This window comes from Scyliorhinus canicula, chromosome 3, assembly GCF_902713615.1.
Source record: "Scyliorhinus canicula chromosome 3, sScyCan1.1, whole genome shotgun sequence".
Classification (NCBI taxonomy): Eukaryota; Metazoa; Chordata; class Chondrichthyes; order Carcharhiniformes; family Scyliorhinidae; genus Scyliorhinus; species Scyliorhinus canicula.
The window spans coordinates 167,498,365-167,520,995 of NC_052148.1; positions in this window are offsets into that span (position 1 = coordinate 167,498,365).

Sequence of the window (22,631 nt, forward strand, 5' to 3'; positions counted from 1 at the left end):
GGACTGGGGAGTGATACTAAGCGAGGGATTGGGGAGTGATACTAAGCGAGGGACTGGGGAGTGATACTAAGCGAGGGATTGGAGAGTGATACTAAGCGAGGGATTGGGGCGTGATAGTAAGCGAGGGATTGGGGAGTGATACTAAGCGAGGGATTGGAGAGTGATACTAAGCGAGGGATTGGGGAATGATACTAAGCGAGGGACTGGGGAGTGATATTAAGCGAGGGACTGGGGAGTGATACTAAGCGAGGGATTGGGGAGTGATACTAAGCGAGGGACTGGGAAGTGATACTAAGCGAGGGATTGGGGAGTGATACTAAGCGAGGGACCGGGGAGTGATACTAAGCGAGGGATTGGGGAGTGATACTAAGCGAGGGATTGGGGAGTGATACCAAGCGAGGGATTGGGGAGTGATACTAAGCGAGGGACTGGGGAGTGATACTAAGCGAGGGATTGGGGAGTGATACTAAGCGAGGGATTGGGGAGTGATACTAAGTGAGGGATTGGAGAGTGATACTAAGCGAGGGACTGGGGAGTGATACTAAGCGAGGGATTGGGGAGTGATACTAAGCGAGGGACTGGGGAGTGATACTAAGCGAGGGACTGGGGAGTGATACTAAGCGAGGGATTGGGGAGTGATACTAAGCGAGGGATTGGAGAGTGATACTAAGCGAGGGACTGGGGAGTGATACTAAGCGAGGGATTGGGGAGTGATACTAAGCGAGGGATTGGAGAGTGATACTAAGCGAGGGACTGGGGAGTGATACTAAGCGAGGGATTGGAGAGTGATACTAAGCGAGGGATTGGGGCGTGATAGTAAGCGAGGGATTGGGGAGTGATACTAAGCGAGGGATTGGAGAGTGATACTAAGCGAGGGACTGGGGAGTGATACTAAGCGAGGGACTGGGGAGTGATACTAAGCGAGGGACTGGGGAGTGATACTAAGCGAGGGATTGGAGAGTGATACTAAGCGAGGGACTGGGGAGTGATACTAAGCGAGGGATTGGGGAGTGATACTAAGCGAGGGACTGGGGAGTGATACTAAGCGAGGGACTGGGGAGTGATACTAAGCGAGGGACTGGGGAGTGATACTAAGCGAGGGATTGGAGAGTGATACTAAGCGAGGGACTGGGGAGTGATACTAAGCTATGGATTGGAGAGTGATACTAAGCGAGGGATTGGAGAGTGATACTAAGCGAGGGATTGGGGAGTGATACTAAGCGAGGGATTGGAGAGTGATACTAAGCGAGGGACTGGGGAGTGATACTAAGCGAGGGATTGGGGAGTGATACTAAGCGAGGGATTGGAGAGTGATACTAAGCGAGGGACTGGGGAGTGATACTAAGCGAGGGATTGGAGAGTGATACTAAGCGAGGGATTGGGGCGTGATAGTAAGCGAGGGATTGGGGAGTGATACTAAGCGAGGGATTGGAGAGTGATACTAAGCGAGGGATTGGGGAATGATACTAAGCGAGGGACTGGGGAGTGATATTAAGCGAGGGACTGGGGAGTGATACTAAGCGAGGGATTGGGGAGTGATACTAAGCGAGGGACTGGGGAGTGATACTAAACTAGGGATTGGGGAGTGATACTAAGCGAGGGACTGGGGAGTGATACTAAGCGAGGGATTGGGGAGTGATACTAAGCGAGGGATTGGGGAGTGATACCAAGCGAGGGATTGGGGAGTGATACTAAGCGAGGGATTGGGGAGTGATACTAAGTGAGGGATTGGAGAGTGATACTAAGCGAGGGACTGGGGAGTGATACTAAGCGAGGGATTGGGGAGTGATACTAAGCGAGGGACTGGGGAGTGATACTAAGCGAGGGACTGGGGAGTGATACTAAGCGAGGGATTGGGGAGTGATACTAAGCGAGGGATTGGGGAGTGATACCAAGCGAGGGATTGGGGAGTGATACCAAGCGAGGGATTGGGGAGTGATACCAAGCGAAGGATTGGGGAGTGATACCAAGCGAGGGATTGGGGAGTGATACCAAGCGAGGGATTGGGGAGTGATACTAAGCGAGGGATTGGAGAGTGATACTAAGGGAGGGATTGGAGAGTGATACTAAGCGAGGGATTGGGGAGTGATACTAAGTGAGGGATTGGGGAGTGATACTAAGCGAGGGATTGGGGAGTGATACTAAGGGAGGGATTGGAGAGTGATACTGAGCAAGGGATTGGAGAGTGATACTGAGCGAGGGATTGGGGAGTGATACTAAGCGAGGGACTGGGGAGTGATACTAAGCGAGGGATTGGGGAGTGATACTAAGCGAGGGATTGGGGAGTGATACTAAGCGAGGGACTGGGGAGTGATACTCAGTGAGGGATTGGAGAGTGATACTAAGCGAGGGACTGGGGAGTGATACTAAGCGAGGGATTGGGGAGTGATACTAAGCGAGGGATTGGGGAGTGATACTAAGCGAGGGACTGGGGAGTGATACTCAGCGAGGGATTGGAGAGTGATACTAAGCGAGGGACTGGGGAGTGATACTAAGCGAGGGATTGGAGAGTGATACTAAGGGAGGGATTGGAGAGTGATACTAAGCGAGGGATTGGAGAGTGATACTAAGCGAGGGACTGGGGAGTGATACTAAGCGAGGGATTGGGGAGTGATACTAAGCGAGGGATTGGAGAGTGATACTAAGCGAGGGACTGGGGAGTGATACTAAGCGAGGGATTGGGGCGTGATAGTAAGCGAGGGATTGGGGAGTGATACTAAGCGAGGGATTGGAGAGTGATACTAAGCGAGGGATTGGGGAATGATACTAAGCGAGGGACTGGGGAGTGATATTAAGCGAGGGACTGGGGAGTGATACTAAGCGAGGGATTGGGGAGTGATACTAAGCGAGGGACTGGGGAGTGATACTAAGCGAGGGATTGGGGAGTGATACTAAGCGAGGGACTGGGGAGTGATACTAAGCGAGGGATTGGGGAGTGATACTAAGCGAGGGATTGGGGAGTGATACCAAGCGAGGGATTGGGGAGTGATACTAAGCGAGGGATTGGGGAGTGATACTAAGTGAGGGATTGGAGAGTGATACTAAGCGAGGGACTGGGGAGTGATACTAAGGGAGGGATTGGGGAGTGATACTAAGCGAGGGACTGGGGAGTGATACTAAGCGAGGGACTGGGGAGTGATACTAAGCGAGGGATTGGGGAGTGATACTAAGCGAGGGATTGGGGAGTGATACCAAGCGACGGATTGGGGAGTGATACCAAGCGAGGGATTGGGGAGTGATACCAAGCGAAGGATTGGGGAGTGATACCAAGCGAGGGATTGGGGAGTGATACCAAGCGAGGGATTGGGGAGTGATACTAAGCGAGGGATTGGAGAGTGATACTAAGGGAGGGATTGGAGAGTGATACTAAGCGAGGGATTGGGGAGTGATACTAAGTGAGGGATTGGGGAGTGATACTAAGCGGGGGATTGGGGAGTGATACTAAGGGAGGGATTGGAGAGTGATACTGAGCGAGGGATTGGAGAGTGATACTGAGCGAGGGATTGGGGAGTGATACTAAGCGAGGGACTGGGGAGTGATACTAAGCGAGGGATTGGGGAGTGATACTAAGCGAGGGATTGGGGAGTGATACTAAGCGAGGGACTGGGGAGTGATACTCAGCGAGGGATTGGAGAGTGATACTAAGCGAGGGACTGGGGAGTGATACTAAGCGAGGGATTGGAGAGTGATACTAAGGGAGGGATTGGAGAGTGATACTAAGCGAGGGATTGGGGAGTGATACTAAGCGAGGGACTGGGGAGTGATACTAAGCGAGGGATTGGGGAGTGATACTAAGCGAGGGACTGGGGAGTGATACTAAGCGAGGGACTGGGGAGTGATACTAAGCGAGGGATTGGGGAGTGATACTAAGCGAGGGATTGGGGAGTGATACTAAGCGAGGGACTGGGGAGTGATACTAAGCGAGGGATTGGAGAGTGATACTAAGCGAGGGATTGGAGAGTGATACTAAGCGATGGATTGGGGAGTGATACTAAGGGAGGGATTGGAGAGTGATACTAAGGGAGGGATTGGGGAGTGATACTAAGCTATGGATTGGAGAGTGATACTAAGCGAGGGATTGGAGAGTGATACTAAGCTATGGATTGGAGAGTGATACTAAGCGAGGGATTGGGGAGTGATACTAAGCGAGGGACTGGGGAGTGATACTACGCGAGGGATTGGGGAGTGATACTAAGCGAGGGATTGGGGAGTGATACTAAGCGAGGGACTGGGGAGTGATACTAAGCGAGGGACTGGGGAGTGATACTAAGCGAGGGATTGGGGAGTGATACTAAGCGAGGGATTGGGGAGTGATACCAAGCGAGGGATTGGGGAGTGATACCAAGCGAGGGATTGGGGAGTGATACCAAGCGAAGGATTGGGGAGTGATACCAAGCGAGGGATTGGGGAGTGATACTAAGCGAGGGATTGGGGAGTGATACTAAGTGAGGGATTGGGGAGTGATACTAAGCGAGGGATTGGGGAGTGATACTAAGGGAGGGATTGGAGAGTGATACTGAGCGAGGGATTGGAGAGTGATACTGAGCGAGGGATTGGGGAGTGATACTAAGCGAGGGACTGGGGAGTGATACTAAGCGAGGGATTGGGGAGTGATACTAAGCGAGGGATTGGGGAGTGATACTAAGCGAGGGACTGGGGAGTGATACTCAGCGAGGGATTGGAGAGTGATACTAAGCGAGGGACTGGGGAGTGATACTAAGCGAGGGATTGGAGAGTGATACTAAGGGAGGGATTGGAGAGTGATACTGAGTGAGGGATTGGGGAGTGATACTAAGCGAGGGATTGGGGAGTGATACTAAGCGAGGGATTGGGGAGTGATACTAAGCGAGGGACTGGGGAGTGATACTAAGCGAGGGATTGGAGAGTGATACTAAGCGAGGGATTGGAGAGTGATACTAAGCGATGGATTGGGGAGTGATACTAAGCGAGGGATTGGGGAGTAATACTAAGCGAGGGATTGGGGAGTGATACTAAGCGAGGGACTGGGGAGTGATACTAAGCGAGGGATTGGAGAGAGATACTAAGCGAGGGATTGGAGAGTGATACTAAGCGATGGATTGGGGAGTGATACCAAGCGAGGGATTGGGGAGTGATACCAAGCGAGGGATTGGGGAGTGATACCAAGCGAAGGATTGGGGAGTGATACCAAGCGAGGGATTGGGGAGTGATACCAAGCGAGGGATTGGGGAGTGATACTAAGCGAGGGATTGGAGAGTGATACTAAGCGAGGGACTGGGGAGTGATACTAAGCGAGGGATTGGAGAGTGATACTAAGCGAGGGATTGGAGAGTGATACTAAGCGATGGATTGGGGAGTGATACTAAGCGAGGGATTGGGGAGTAATACTAAGCGAGGGATTGGGGAGTGATACTAAGCGAGGGATTGGGGAGTGATACTAAGCGAGGGACTGGGGAGTGATACTAAGCGAGGGATTGGAGAGTGATACTAAGCGAGGGATTGGAGAGTGATACTAAGCGATGGATTGGGGAGTGATACTAAGCGAGGGATTGGGGAGTAATACTAAGCGAGGGATTGGGGAGTGATACTAAGCGAGGGATTGGGGAGTGATACCAAGCGAGGGATTGGGGAGTGATACCAAGCGAGGGATTGGGGAGTGATACCAAGCGAAGGATTGGGGAGTGATACCAAGCGAGGGATTGGGGAGTGATACCAAGCGAGGGATTGGGGAGTGATACTAAGCGAGGGATTGGAGAGTGATACTAAGGGAGGGATTAGAGAGTGATACTAAGCGAGGGATTGGGGAGTGATACTAAGTGAGGGATTGGGGAGTGATACTAAGCGGGGGATTGGGGAGTGATACTAAGGGAGGGATTGGAGAGTGATACTGAGCGAGGGATTGGAGAGTGATACTGAGCGAGGGATTGGGGAGTGATACTTGGCGAGGGACTGGGGAGTGATACTAAGCGAGGGATTGGGGAGTGATACTAAGCGAGGGATTGGGGAGTGATACTAAGCGAGGGACTGGGGAGTGATACTCAGCGAGGGATTGGAGAGTGATACTAAGCGAGGGACTGGGGAGTGATACTAAGCGAGGGATTGGAGAGTGATACTAAGGGAGGGATTGGAGAGTGATACTAAGCGAGGGATTGGGGAGTGTTACTAAGCGAGGGACTGGGGAGTGATACTAAGCGAGGGATTGGGGAGTGATACTAAGCGAGGGACTGGGGAGTGATACTAAGCGAGGGACTGGGGAGTGATACTAAGCGAGGGATTGGGGAGTGATACTAAGCGAGGGATTGGGGAGTGATACTAAGCGAGGGACTGGGGAGTGATACTAAGCGAGGGATTGGAGAGTGATACTAAGCGAGGGATTGGAGAGTGATACTAAGCGATGGATTGGGGAGTGATACTAAGGGAGGGATTGGAGAGTGATACTAAGGGAGGGATTGGGGAGTGATACTAAGCTATGGATTGGAGAGTGATACTAAGCGAGGGATTGGAGAGTGATACTAAGCTATGGATTGGAGAGTGATACTAAGCGAGGGATTGGGGAGTGATACTAAGCGAGGGACTGGGGAGTGATACTAAGCGAGGGATTGGGGAGTGATACTAAGCGAGGGATTGGGGAGTGATACTAAGCGAGGGACTGGGGAGTGATACTAAGCGAGGGACTGGGGAGTGATACTAAGCGAGGGATTGGGGAGTGATACTAAGCGAGGGATTGGGGAGTGATACCAAGCGAGGGATTGGGGTGTGATACCAAGCGAGGGATTGGGGAGTGATACCAAGCGAAGGATTGGGGAGTGATACCAAGCGAGGGATTGGGGAGTGATACTAAGCGAGGGATTGGGGAGTGATACTAAGTGAGGGATTGGGGAGTGATACTAAGCGAGGGATTGGGGAGTGATACTAAGCGAGGGATTGGAGAGTGATACTAAGGGAGGGATTGGAGAGTGATACTGAGTGAGGGATTGGGGAGTGATACTAAGCGAGGGATTGGGGAGTGATACTAAGCGAGGGATTGGGGAGTGATACTAAGCGAGGGACTGGGGAGTGATACTAAGCGAGGGATTGGAGAGTGATACTAAGCGAGGGATTGGAGAGTGATACTAAGCGATGGATTGGGGAGTGATACTAAGCGAGGGATTGGGGAGTAATACTAAGCGAGGGATTGGGGAGTGATACTAAGCGAGGGACTGGGGAGTGATACTAAGCGAGGGATTGGAGAGTGATACTAAGCGAGGGATTGGAGAGTGATACTAAGCGATGGATTGGGGAGTGATACTAAGGGAGGGATTGGAGAGTGATACTAAGGGAGGGATTGGGGAGTGATACTAAGCTATGGATTGGAGAGTGATACTAAGCGTGGGATTGGAGAGTGATACTAAGCTATGGATTGGAGAGTGATACTAAGCGAGGGATTGGGGAGTGATACTAAGCGAGGGACTGGGGAGTGATACTAAGCGAGGGATTGGGGAGTGATACTAAGCGATGGACTGGGGAGTGATACTAAGCGAGGGATTGGAGAGTGATACGAAGCGAGGGATTGGAGAGTGATACTAAGCGATGGATTGGGGAGTGATACTAAGGGAGGGATTGGAGAGTGATACTAAGGGAGGGATTGGGGAGTGATACTAAGGGAGGGATTGGGGAGTGATACTAAGGGTGGTATTGGGGAGTGATACTAAGCGAGGGATTGGGGAGTGATACTAAGCGAGGGATTGGGGAGTGATACTAAGGGAGGGATTGGGGAGTGATACTAAGCTATGGATTGGAGAGTGATACTAAGCGAGGGATTGGAGAGTGATACTAAGCTATGGATTGGAGAGTGATACTAAGCGAGGGATTGGGGAGTGATACTAAGCGAGGGACTGGGGAGTGATACTAAGCGAGGGATTGGGGAGTGATACTAAGCTATGGATTGGAGAGTGATACTAAGCGAGGGATTGGAGAGTGATACTAAGCGAGGGATTGGGGAGTGATACTAAGCGAGGGATTGGGGAGTGATACTAAGCGAGGGACTGGGGAGTGATACTAAGCGAGGGATTGGGGAGTGATACTAAGCGAGGGAGTGGGGAGTGATACTAAGCGAGGGACTGGGGAGTGATACTAAGCGAGGGATTGGGGAGTGATACTAAGCTATGGATTGGAGAGTGATACTAAGCGAGGGATTGGGGAGTGATACTAAGGGAGGGATTGGGGAGTGATACTAAGCTATGGATTGGAGAGTGATACTAAGCGAGGGATTGGAGAGTGATACTAAGCGAGGGATTGGGGAGTGATACTAAGCGAGGGATTGGAGAGTGATACTAAGCGAAGGATTAGGGAATGATACTAAGCGAGGGATTGGGGAGTGATACTAAGCGAAGGATTGGGGAGTGATACTAAGCGAGGGATTGGAGAGTGATACTAAGCGAGGGATTGGGGAGTGATACTAAGCGAGGGATTGGAGAGTGATACTAAGCGAAGGATTGGGGTGTGATACTAAGCGAGGGATTGGAGAGTGATACTAAGCGAAGGATTGGGGAGTGATACTAAGGGAGAGACCGGTTGACCCACATTCCTTTGAAGGTTTACCGTGTCGTTTGGAGGTAGTAGAGGTTGATAGCCAGGAAGGTGAAGTGGTCGGCCATCAGTCTTTTTTGAGGGTTAAGGAAAAGCTAGTTGGAAATCCTGTGGTGGTTCTCAAATCACCGAGGCCAGGAAAGCCCATCTTTTCACAAAGTCAGTGATGTTCCATACTCTGATCCTGAAAATGGAGATGCAGGTGGTGATTGCGATGAGGAGATAACAGTTGCCACCCCAGGAATAGTGGCTGTCGGGTCAATCAATTTTGAGAGAACTGACCCCTCAGGGGGTCTTGTTGCTGAAGGTGGCCCTGTGAAGACCAAGAGAGAATGTAAGGCTGGTGGAGTTGAAAAGAATCTATTGGTTCACATTGGATCCACTACTTCCTTCAGCGTTGACAGCTCTACTCATAGTCTAGTTGTTGGAAACCACCAAGTTTGTGTAGAAGGTCATCAGACCCTTAGTAAGGCTTGTTAGTGTTACCTGAGGGGCAGCAAGAGACAGGTCTAGAGCAGGTGTCAACGGAGTGTCGACAAAGTTGTAGGGAAGCACCAGGAGACACTCAGTTAACCACCCCTGGTTTTGATCTCAATGTTTTTGAACCACCAAAGCCAACTCCATCTCGTCTACAACTCCAGAGACTGGCTCAGATAGAAACGGAGGAATGATGCATGTTGGACATGTTGCCTGTAATTGGTGGAGCCAATCAGGAGCCTCCAGGAAGAGAGGTGTGCCTTCAGAAGAGTTCCATCTTTTGTTTCAATTCTGTCAGGGAAGCCATCTAGTAAGGAGCTTGAAGATTCTCTCTCTCCTTCTCTCTCTTTGCCAGATGATTTTAAGAGGCATTCTAGCTAAATCTGTGAAGACTTTCTTGATTAAAAGACACAGAGAGAAAACAGACCTGGGTAAGAATGAGAAAGTGCCAGCTGTTTCCCCACAGTTATTAACATTCTAACACTGTGTCTGAGGGGCTGGGAAGAGTTAACATTGAAGTTTAAACTGAGAATATTCCTTAAATTAAGGCCAAAGTTTCTGTGCTGAATTCAGACAACAGGAACAAAAACTGTGTTTACCCTGGCAAAAAAGTGCACAAAACACTACCGGAAACTAAGGGCGGGATTCTCCCTTCTGGAGACTAAGTCCCCACGTCGGCGGGAAAACCGGCGCCAACCAGTCCGGCGTCAACGGCCCCCGAAAGTGCAGAATTCTCCAGGTTTTCAGGGGCTAGGTTGACGCTGGAGTGGTTGGCGCCGCTCCAGCCGGCGCCGAAGGACCGGCGCGGGTTCGCGCATGCGCAGAATGGCCGGCGTGATCTCGCACATGCGCGGACCGGCCGGCGTATTTCCACACATGCGCGGGGTTTCTCTTCTCCACGCCGGCCCTCGGGCAATATGGCGGAGCCCTACAGGGGTCCGGCGCGGAAGAAAGAAATCCCCCACGGAAACAGCCTGCCCGCAGGATCGGTAGGCCTCGATCGCGGGCCAGTCCATAGTGGGGGCCCCCCCCCAGTGTCGGATCTTCCCCCCCCCCCCCCGAGGATCGCCCCCACACACTTAATGCCAGGTCCCGCCATGCGTGAGATGAGTAATTCACACCAGCGGGACTGGCCAAAACTGGAAGGCCACTCGGCCCATTAGGGCCCGGAGAATCACCATGGGGGCCGCTGTCAACGGCTCCCGACAGGCATGGCGGGAATCCCACCGCCGCCCAAAAAACAGCGCCGGAGAATAGGGCAGCTGGCGTCGGGGCAGCGGGGCGGGATTCGCACCTCCCCCCGGGGAATCTCCAACCCGGCGGGGAGCGGGGGGGGGGGGGGGGGGGGGGGGCGATGGGGGTGGTTGTTGGAGAATCCCGGCCTAACCCTGTGCAGATTGTGTATCTTCAGGAAAGAAATTTAAAGAGAATTTAGTTTTTTTTAAACACTTCAGTTTTAGTTGCAGGTGCTGACTAACCTGGTTCATCAGCTGCTGCACAAAGGGGAATCGTTGCTGGAGTCTGTGCCGCTGGCAGTGACTATGACAACGGCCCAGGGAGGCAAGAAAGTCCACGGTCCCGGCTTCTACATCGGCCTCATGTGGCCATACACTGTACTGCGGTGAGAATTTACCCAGAGATAAAATGGTCAGGCACATTTGGAGATCATTTTTGGTAACTCATTTTACACCATCCATGACCCACAAAAAAGAGTGGTTTAAACCGTCAGTACGGGGCGACACGGTAGCACAGTGGTTAGCACAGTTGCTTCACAGTTCCAGGATGCCAGGTTCGATTCCTTTTGATCAAGGGGTTTGAGATTGGAGTCAGTGCATCAAACAGTTCTGTTTCCTTTAACTGCGAATGAGGTTACAGGTGAGGACAAGCAGAAGGTGATAATTTCGACAGTTGCAGGCCCCAAACGTATATTTGATTAGGAACCTAACGTTCGCGGAGGCACCCGACTCGAAGACCTTTGACCAGATGGTGAAATTGGTTAAAGAACCCAAGGCTCTCGATTATCCTCTAAGGTTATAAGTTTAACTCCGCAGTGAGGGGCCATGAGAGGTCTGTCTCAGCCTTCATAGCCAGGCTATGTCAGCTTGCTGAGCATTGTGAGTTTGGAACCACGCTGAGTGAAATGCTGCATCATTGGCTGGTTTGTGGGATCCATAATCTTAATATCCGGAAGATAGTTCTGGCAGAGACCACAATTACGTTGGAAAAAGCGATTGAAACAGCTCAGGTGACAGTGCACTGAAATTGGCTGCACTGAGCTTCAAAGCCTGTCTGAAGGGGAGGTTAACCAGGTGTGGGGTGGTATGGCTGGAAGGTCTGCCGTGGGATCAACAGGCACAGTTCAGAGCCAGACCATGGTCCTCAGGGCAAGAGCGAAGCCCAAGGAGCAGGAAGGAGTCGAGCTGTCAACCCAAATCCAAGGTGGTCTGCGACCATTACAGGGGGGGGGGGGGGGGGGGGGGGGGGTTATCCTCACGAGACCTACACACCTGTTTGTGAGCATCCAATGCAAATGAACGGGGCACATTCAAGTGCGTTGCTATGCGAGGCAAAGCGCACCCACACAAAATAAAACCGTAGCAGCCCATTGAACATAGTGAGGAAGAGCTCTGAAGAAGAACATGCGCCATATCAGTTGAATACAGTTCAATAAGACGGCTCCAATTGAAATTGTCTTAAGGATAAACGGGAGACCCCTTAAAATGGAAATCGATACCAGGGCTTTGGTGACGATAGTGGGTGAGCAGATTTTCCAATGTCTTTGTGCAGGACTGCAGGGCTGTTAGCTGTCCCGGGATGCCCGGAATTGGTTCCCCAATGGGACAGAGAATCATAATGACCCATTTGCAACTATTTAACAGACCCGGTGCTCCAGCTTCCCGTGATTCTTTGGTCCCCGCTGCAGGGAATCACTTGGGCGAGATTCACTTCTTGTCTCTCCAATTGTGGCCCTGGTACGGTAGACCTTGCAGTGGGCCAAGGGGCCCTGTTGGCCCACCTAGCGGTCCATCATGCTAGGCCACAACGATAGAGATCATCTGAGGCCCAACCACCTCCCCCCGAAACTGGGACCTCAGCGCCGTGAGGCAGCAGGGCTAACCCACTGCGCCACCGTGTTGCCCAGCTAGATTTAATATTGAATAACAACCTATGGTAACCAGAAGACAAACTACATTTTTGAGGGGCCTTTTCATGAAAGCAGCAGCAGTAATTTTTTTATTAAGGACATTAGTATTTCGTTTTTAAAAATTCTAACAGCCAAAAGAGGGAGAGATGTCAATTGGCAGGGTCGTGTGCTACACGTGCACGATGTGGGGCATCATGGACACTTCAAATACCCCTGGGGACTACATGTCTGGAAAGTGTATTCAGTTGCAGAAGTTCACCGAACGCATGGATCGGTTAGAGCAGCAGCTGCAGGCGGCACGCGGCACGCGGCACAGTGGTTAGCACTGCTGCCTATGGCGCTGAGGACCCGGGTTCGAATCCCGGCCCTGGGTCACTGTCCATGTGGAGTTTGCCCATTCTCCCCGTGTCTGCGTGGGTTTCATCCCCACAACCCAAAGATGTACAGGGTAGGTGGATTAGCCACGTTAGATTGCCCCTTAATTGGAAACAAAAAATGATTGGGTACTCTAACTTTAAAAAAAAGAATAAAATAAAAAGGAGCAGCAGCTGGAAGCACTGAGGAGCACACAATTAGCTGAAATTGTTATAGGTAATAGCTACAGAGATGTGGTCACACCCAAGGTACAGGAAGATAGATGGGTGACCGCCAGACAGGGTAGGCAGACAGTGCAGGGGTCCCCTATGGCTGTTCCCCTATCTAACAAGTGTGCCGTTTTGGATACTGATGAGGGGGAAGATCCATCAGGGGACAGCAGCAGGAGTGGCCAGAGCGAAGGCACCATGACTAGCCCTGCTGCACAGACAGGAGGGTACAAAGTGTAGAAAAGCAATAGTGGTAGGGGATTCAATAGTCAGGGGCACAGATAGGTGCGTCTGTGGCCGAGAAAAGGACTCCAGGATGGTAGATTGCCTCATTGGTGCCAGGGTCCTGGATGTCTCGGAGCAGGTACAAAGCATCCTAAAACAGGAGGGAAATCAGACAGAGGTCATTGTCCACATTGGCATGAATTACATAGGTAGAAAGAGTAGCGAGGTCCTGCAACGGTAATTTGGGAGCTAGGTAGAAGATTAAAAAGCAGGACCTCGAGGGCAGTAATCTCAGGATTACTTCCCGTGCCACGTGTTGGCGAGGCTAGCAACAGGGACATAGTGAAGTTGAACACGTGGCTAAAGAACTGGTGTAGGAGGGAGGGTTTTTTGGATCACTGGGATGACTTCCAAGGAAGGTGGGGTCCGTACAAGAAGGATGGGTTACATCTGAACTGGAGGGGCACCAATATCCTGGCTGGGGGGGGTTTGCAAGTATGGTCGGGTGGCTTTAAACTAATTTGGCAGGGGGGTGGGAATCAGAACAGTAAGCCAGCAAGTGTAGAGACTGGGGATGAGAATGGTACCAGGGTCAGACTGGCTAAGAGGAAGGGTAGACTGGGGGAGATCGAACTCAGTGGGCCTGGAGGTCTGGAGTGTATCTGCTTCAGTGCACTGAGTATAACTGGTAAGACAGATAAACTTAGAGCCTTGATTCATGCGCGGAACTTGGATGTGGTTGCTGTAATGGAGACTTGGTTAACAAAGGGACAGGACTGGCAGTTAAATATTCCAGGATATAAGTGTTTTGGCGCAGTGGGTTAGCCCTGCCGCCTCACGGCGCCGAGGTCCAAGGTTCCATCCCGGCTCTGGGTCTCTGCCGTGTGGAGTTCGCACATTCTCCCCGTGTTGGCGTGGGTTTCGCCCCCACAACCCAATAAATGTGCAGAGCAGGTGGATTGGCCGCACTAAATTTGCCCCTTAATCGGAAACACTGAATTGGGCACTCTAAGTTTATAAAAAACAGAAATAATGAAGGTGTCTTAGGCGAGACAGGGACGAAGGTAAAAGAGATGGGGGTGTTGCAATACTGGTTAGAGAACATATTATAGCTGTATAGAGGGAGGATACCATGGAAGAATCAAGTGACGAGGTACTGTAGGAGAGCTCAGAAACAGGAAGGGGGCAGTCACTATGATGGGTGTGTACTACAGGCCTCCCAACAGCCCGTGGAAAGTTGAAGAACAGATAAGTAAGCAGATTCTGGATATATGTAGAAATAATAGGGTTGTTGTAGGGGGAGACTTTAATTTCTCTCATATAGACTGGAAATCCCTTCGGGCTAGGGGTCTGGGTGGTGAGGAATTTGTTAAGTGTGTCCAAGAAAGCTTTTTGGAACAATATGTGGATAGTCCGCCGAGAGAGGGGGCTATATTGGACCTAGTACTAGGGAATGAGCCCGGCAAGGTCTTCAAAGTTGCAGTGGGGGAACATGTGGCGAAGTTAGTAGGGCAAAAAAGGTGTCACAAAATGTCCTTGGCAAACAGGATTAAGGAGAATCCCAAGGCATTTTATATGTATATTAGGAACAAGAGGGTAGCTACAGAAAGAATTGGTCTACTCAAGAACAAAGGAGGGAATTTATGTGTAGAACCAGAGGAAGTAGGTGAGGTCCTTAACGAGTATTTGCATTGGTATTCACAAAGGAGAGGGTGACGTTGATTGATGGTGTCTCAGAGGGATGTGTAAACACTTTAGAACCCCCCCCCCCCCGGCTTCTTTCTCCGCAAGGGGTGAATGTGGTGGTATGATTTGCATAGCTGTCTGCCATTGGTGCAGAACACTGGCTTACCATTGGCCCTGGTCGGTCATGTGCTTCTCGACCGATTGGTTGAGACCAGTCATGTGACGGCTCTCCGATTGGTTGAGAGGCTGAGTTAACCCCGCCTCCAGAGTGAGGTATAAATACTCAGAACGCCCGGCGGTCGTCCATTTACTGTAGTCGACCGCAGGGCTACCTTCTAGCTTATTAAAGCCTAACGTTTGTACAGCAACTCGTCTCTCGTTCGATTGATGGTTCATCAATTTAATAAGCTAGAATTTTGAAGATGGAGCTCCGGATCACGCCCGAATGCCTCCGCATCAGCCCGCAAACTCAGAACGCTTCAGAAATCTTTCAACATTGGCTGGCATGTCTCGATGGATACCTGGCGTCCGCAAACAGCCCCCCCACCATGGCACAGAAGCTTCACATCCTCCACTCCAGCGTGGGCACGGCAGCCTACACGATGATTGCGGAGGAAAAAAATTACGATGCGGCCATGCTTAAGCTGAATGGACAGCTTCTTAAACTGGTAAACAGAGTATTCGCCCGACATCTGCTGGCTACCAGACAACAGTTCCCCGGTGAGTCATTAGATGATTTTTACCAGGCCCTCGCTGTCCTGGGGAGGAATTGCTCCTGCCTCCAAGTTTCAGCCACGGAGCACATGGAACTTCTGATCAGAGACGCTTACGTGGCTGGGATGCAGTCTGCCGCTATCCGCCAGCGGATGCTGGAGAAAGACGACCTCAGCCTAACTGAGGCACGGACTCTCTCCACCTCCCTGGAGGTCGCCGATTTAAACGCCCGCGCCTATGTCCCCATCCACGCTGCAGCACCCTGAGCCTCCTGGCATGCTTCCCTACCGCCATCCGCCGCTCCCAACCCCCCTCAGGCCTGCGCCGCGGGACGCACTGACAAGTCCGCGGGGCCCCGCTGCTATTTCTGTGGGTTCGCCAAACACCCTCGCCCGCAATGCCCAGCCCGCTCCACCCTCTGTTAGAGCTGCTGGAAGAAGGGCCACTTTTCATCCGTCTGCCAGGCCAAATCACTCGCTGCTGTACCGCGCAGCGACCGGGGATCCCCCCCTCCGGGCCCTTGCGGGCCCTTCCAGTACGCCGCGTCAATCTCTCCCCCCCCCCGCCCCCGGGCCCCTGCGCCCACCCTGCGCGCCTCCCCCTCTCCTCCGGGCCCTTCTGGGCCCTTCCAGCGCACCGCGCAACTCTCTCCTCGCTGCTCCCGGGCCCCTGCGCCTGGCCTGCGCGCCTCTCTGCCCCCGCTCTCAGCCGCTCCGGTCGGCCCGCCGGCACCGCTAACCCCGCCCCCAGCAACCACAAGGGCCCCACGGGCACCGCCATCTTGGGCCCCGGACGCCATGTGCTGGTCCTGGGCGCCGCCATCTTGGGACCCCGACTCCACGTGCGGATCCTGGGCACCACTATCCTGGACTGGCACGCAAGGTTCTGCCAGCTACTACTCGGCCGACGACGACTACGATGATGGTTTTTCTCCACGGCTCGCGGCCATTCAACTTGACCAGTCACGGCCACGCACGCTCGCCAAAACAATGATGCTGATCCACCTCAACGGCCACGAGACGGGCTGCCTGCTGGACTCCGGGAGCACGGAAAGCTTCGTTCACCCTGCCACGGTAAGACGCTGCGCGCTCCCTGTCCATCCTGTAGAACACAAAATCGGGTTAGCCTCAGGTTCGCACTCCGTCCGCATGACTGGCTGCTGCATCGCGGACCTCACGGTCCAAGAGAAGGTTTTTAAAAATTACAAACTCCTTGTCCTCCCTGACCTTTGCGCACCGGCACTCCTAGGACTGGACTTCCAGTGCAACCTGCAGAGCTTGACCTTCCAATTCGGCAGCCCTATTCCCCCCCTTACTGTCTGCAGCCTCGCGTCCCTCAAAGTGGACCCCCCTCCTTGTTTGCTAATCTCACCCCCGATTGCAAACCCGTCGCGACCCGGAGCAGACGGTACAGCGCCCAGGACCAGTCCTTCATCAGGTCCGAGGTCCAGAGGTTGCTGAAGGAAGGGGTCATCGAGGCCAGCAACAGTCCCTGGCGAGCTCAAGTGCTGGTGGTCCGGACTGGGGAGAAAAACCGGATGGTCATCGACTATAGCCAGACCATCAACCGGTTTACGCAACTGGACGCGTATCCTCTCCCCTGTATTTCCGCCATGGTAAACGATATCGCAAAATACAAAGTCTTCTCCACTGTGGACCTTAAGTCCGCTTATCACCAGCTACCCCTCCGCGTGAGTGACCGCAAGTACACCGCGTTCAAGGCTGATGGGCGCCTCTACCACTTCCTTAGGGTTCCATTCGGTGTCACAAATGGGGTCTCGGTCTTCCAACGGGAGATGGACCGAATGGTCGACAAGTACGGATTACGGGCTACCTTCCCGTATCTCGATAATGTCACCATCTGCGGCCACGACCAGCAGGACCATGACACCAACCTCCGGAGATTTCTCCAAACCGCAAAACTCCTTAACCTCACATACAATAAGGATAAGTGCGTGTTTAGCACCGACCGTCTAGCCATCCTCGGCTACGTAGTGCGTAACGGAGTGATAGGCCCCGACCCCGAACGCATGCGCCCCCTGATGGAACTCCCTCTCCCCAATACCCTCAAATCCCTCAAACGCTGCCTGGGTTTCTTCGCTTACTACGCCCAATGGGTTCTCAATTACGCTGACAAGGCCCGTCCCCTCATTCAAACCACGACCTTCCCGCCATCGTCAGAGGCCTGCCAGGCCTTTAGCCGCATCAAAGCAGACATCGCAAAGGCCACGATGCGCGCCATCGACGAGTCCCTCCCCTTCCAGGTCGAGAGCGACACATCAGAACTAGCTCTGGCGGCCACCCTGAACCAAGCGGGCAGACCCGTGGCCTTCTTCTCCAGAACCCTCCAGGCTTCCGAACTCCGCCACTCCTCAGTAGAAAAGGAAGCCCAGGCCATAGTCGAAGCTGTGCGACATTGGAGGCACTATTTGGCCGGCAGGAAGTTTACCCTCCTCACAGACCAACGGTCAGTGGCCTTCATGTTCAATAATGCACAGAGGGGCAAGATTAAGAATGACAAGATCTTACGGTGGCGGATCGAGTTGTCCACGTACAACTATGAGATCTTGTATCGTCCTGGGAAGCTCAATGAGCCTCCTGATGCCCTGTCCCGCGGTACCTGCGCCAGCGCGCAGATAGACCGCCTCCGCTCCCTCCATGCAGACCTCTGCCATCCAGGGGTGACCCGTTTCTATCATTTCATAAAGGCCCGCAACCTGCCTTTCTCCAACGAGGAAGTCAGAACTGTCACTAGGGACTGCCACATCTGCGCAGAGTGCAAACCGCACTTCTACCGCCCCGAGCGGGCACATCTGATCAAAGCATCCCGCCCCTTCGAACGTCTCAGCATTGACTTCAAGGGGCCCCTTCCCTCTAGCAACCGTAACATTTACTTCCTGGCGGTAATCGACGAATACTCCCGCTTCCCCTTCGCCATTCCCTGCCCCGACATGACCACATTGACCGTCATTAAGGCCCTCCTCTCCATCTTCTCCCTGTTCGGCTACCCCGCGTACATACATAGCGATCAGGGGTCCTCATTTATGAGCGACGAGCTGCGTCAATTCCTGCTCAACAGGGGCATTGCCTCTAGCAGGACGACCAGCTATAACCCTCGGGGTAACGGACAGGTAGAGCGGGAGAATGGTACCATAAGGAAGACCATACTACTGGCCCTCCGGTCCAGAGATCTCCCTATTTCCCGATGGCAAGAGGTTATCCCCGATGCCCTACATTCTATCCGCTCACTCCTCTGTACCGCAACAAATCAGACACCTCATGAACGTCTTCTTGTTTTCCCCAGGAAGTTGTCCTCCGGATCCCCTCTCCCGACGTGGCTGGCCGCCCCCGGATCCATCTTGCTCCGGAAGCATGTGCGGGTGCACAAGTCTGACCCGTTGTTGGAACAAGTCCAGTTACTCCACGCTAACCCGCAGTATGCGTATGTGGAGTACCCCGACGGTCGGCAGGACACGGTCTCCCTCCGGGGCCTGTCACTCGCCGGCATGCGGATTTCCCCCCTTCACCACAGAACCCCCCTGTTTTTTTTCCCCCAGTGCCCCACCCAGGCCACCCCTTCCCCATCCATGGCGTCTCCACCACCAGCCCGGGTCTTGGAAACTGTTCAAGGACCATCACTCCAGGACATCAGCGGAACCACCACCATCGGCTGAACCAACGTCACCAGCTCCACTGCGGCGGTCTGCCAGGACGTCACGGGCCACGAAAAGACTGATCGAGTCTATTTAATTTTCAACAACTCCACGGACCTTGTATGGACAATATGTACTATTGTTAATTGTCTGGGCCAGTGGGAAGCCAACATTGTTTTTCTCCCTTCTCTGGCTGCTACTAATACCACCAGTTCTCCCCCCCCCCCCCCCGGCTCTCGTTGATACCCCCCTCCCCGGCTTCTTTCTCCGCAAGGGGTGAATGTGGTGGTATGATTTGCATAGCTGTCTGCCATTGGTGCAGAACACTGGCTTACCATTGGCCCTGGTCGGTCATGTGCTTCTCGACCGATTGGTTGAGACCAGTCATGTGACGGCTCCCCGATTGGTCGAGAGGCTGAGTTAAACCCGCCTCCAGAGCGAGGTATAAATACCCAGAACGCCTGGCGGTCGTCCATTTACTGTAGTCGACCGCAGGGCTAACTTCTAGCTTATTAAAGCCTAACTTTTGTACAGCAACTCGTCTCGCGTTCGATTGATGGTTCATCACTCTTTAACATTATTTCTCTTAATAAATTTATAACTCGTTGGTTTTCATATCACCTGCACGTTTTCATATTTCTTGTACCTGTACTATTTTTATATACTATGTTGCTTTGTAAAGTGGTCTCCATTTGCTTGGTTTCCACTTTTCCTTACATTGCGTAAATCTTTCCTTTTAAACTGGTGCTGTCTTTATCTCATTTGTTGACCACAGTTGCTCAACAAGTGATAATGGGTTTGTATTGTGCCAAATGCTTTGAACATTTCCTAATATTTGTCTCTGGGTTTCCACAGTTTTACAGTTACAGTTTACATAGTAACAGTTATTGTGGTCAATCCATTTTTCGGACATTCAAAGTTTACCATACTTAAATTTTAAACCTTGGTTTTACTCCATCCTCCATTAGATTGTGAACTAATTTTGCTACATTGTTCAAGACTAAATCCAGGATGGCCTATTCCTTATCAATGTTGTTGGCATGGAGTTTCCTCTTTGTAGTTTTGCTTTCCAGTGGAATTGATCCACAATTGGCCAAAACAATGCAAAAGATTGAAGGATTTCAGGCACAAATAGTCCAGTGCAAATGAAACTTCTGTGATCTTTTGTGCGACTCACTTCAGCCCACTCTAAATGTGTGGTGTACTTAGTTTGTACTTACCATGCAAGTACAACTTACCACCATTCAACACATTGGTCCTCAACTGAAGTTGTTGTAGCATTTCTGCATGAATAGTGGTGAGTGTAATTAGCTTTGCCATTACTGTGACAGCAGATTTGGGGGAGTTAAAGGGCATAATCACAACTAAAAAGCACCCCCGGCTGTGGGGGCAATCTTTTAAGAACATAAGAACTAGGAGCAGGAGTAGGCCATCTGGCCCCTCGAGCCTGCTCCGCCATTCAATGAGATCATGGCTGATCTTTTGTGGACTCAGCTCCACTTTCCGGCCCGAACACCATAACCCTTAATCCCTTTATTCTTCAAAAAACTATCTATCTTTACCTTAAAACATGTACTGAAGGAGCCTCAACTGCTTCACTGGGCAAGGAATTCCATAGATTCACAACCCTTTGGGTGAAGAAGTTCCTCCTAAACTCAGTCCTAAATCTACTTCCCCTTATTTTGAGGCTATGTCCCCTAGTTCTGCTGTCACCCGCCAGTGGAAACAACCTGCCCGCATCTATCCTATCTATTCCCTTCATAATTTTAAATGTTCCTATAAGATCCCCCCTCATCCTTCTAAATTCCAACGAGTACAGTCCCAGTCTACTCAACCTCTCCTCATAATCCAACCCCTTCAGCTCTGGGATTAACCTAGTGAATCTCCTCTGCACACCCTCCAGCGCCAGTACGTCCTTTCTCAAGTAAGGAGACCAAAACTGAACACAATATTCCAGGTGTGGCCTCACTAACACCTTATACAATTGCAACATAACCTCCCTAGTCTTAAACTCCATCCCTCTAGCAATGAAGGACAAAATTCATTTTAAACTGGACAATTAATGATCATCGTAATTTGTAATCACTTTAGAAATCAATTTCAATGGCACCATTTACAAAGTGAGATATCAATTTTTGACAATACAATAAACAATGTTTGAATTTTGATATCTTCTGAGATATGGTTTAGCACAGGGCTAAAGAGCTGGCTTTTAAAGCAGACCAAGGCAGGCCAGCAGCACAGTTCAATTCCCGTGTAATAAGCGATTTTTATTTCATTTCATTTCATTTCTTAATTTCTGAGGCAAAATGAATTGAGCAAAACAAAAGAAACCGTATGTATTCATCTCACACCACAAGAGTTCAAAGGACATTGGGCAACTCTGGTTGCTTCCTGTGAACTACTCTGGCTTTTTCAGAGTTCCTGAAACTTTCTGAAATATAGGGTGGGATTCTCCGTGAACCGGCGGGGCGGGCCACTCCGGCGCCGAGGAGTGGCGTGAACCACTCCGGCGTCGGGCCACCCAAAGGTGCAGAATCCTCCGGGGAGCCAGCCGACGGGGAAGGGCTTGGCGCCACGCCAACCAGTGCCCAAGGGCCTCCACCAGCCGGCGCATGCGCAGGAGCGCCAGTGTGTGCTGGCGTCATCCCAGCGCAGGTGGGTTCTTCTCCGCACCGGCCATGGTGGAGGTTGAAAGCGACCGGTGCGGTGTGCCCCGATCGCGGGCCAAGCCACCCTGGGGGCAACCACCCCCCCCCCTCCCCCCGGGGCCAGATCACCCCGCACCCCCCTGAGGACTCTGCAGGCCGCCCGTAGAGCCAGGTCCCGCTGGTAAGGACCTGTTTTGATTTATGCCGGCGGGACCCGCCGTAAATGGGCAGCTACTCGGCCCATCACGTTTGGGGGGGGGGACGTTGCCAGCAGCCGCTGACCACCGATTCCTGCCCCCACCAAAACCCCGGCGCCGGATAATTCGGCAGCCGGCGGGATTCACACCGCCCCCCGGCGATTCTCCATCCCGAGGGGGGGGGGGGGGGGGGGGGGGGGGGGGTTGGAGAATCTCGCCCTTCCCTGGATGTGGGCATCAATGGTTAGGCCAGCATTTATTGCCCTTAAGTACATGGTGGTGTGCAACCTTTTTGAACTGCTGCAACCCAAGTGGTGTAGGTACACCCACAGTGTTGTTAGGGAGGAATTCCAGGATTTTGATTCAGCGACAGTGAAGGAACAGCAATATATTTCTAAGTTAGGCTGGTGAGTGACTTGGAGGGGAACTTGCAGGTGGTAGTGGTGATTCCATTTATCTTCTGATCTTGCCCTTCTGGGCAGTGGGTGTCGCTGGTTTGGAAAGTGCTGTTGAAGGAATCTTGGTGAGTTCTGGCAGTGCACCTAGTCGATGGCGCATACTGCTGCCATTTGTGAATGTGTTTCAAAAGTTAATACTTAATAAAGGGGCTGATTCAAATACATGAAAATCAATTAAGTGTTGGCAGTGTTCTTTGTAACTTTTAACAAACCCAAGGATTTAAAATGCCCGATTTTGACAGCCTGTGATGGATTTATTGTCGAACACTTAAAGTAGACAAATTGATGAACATCA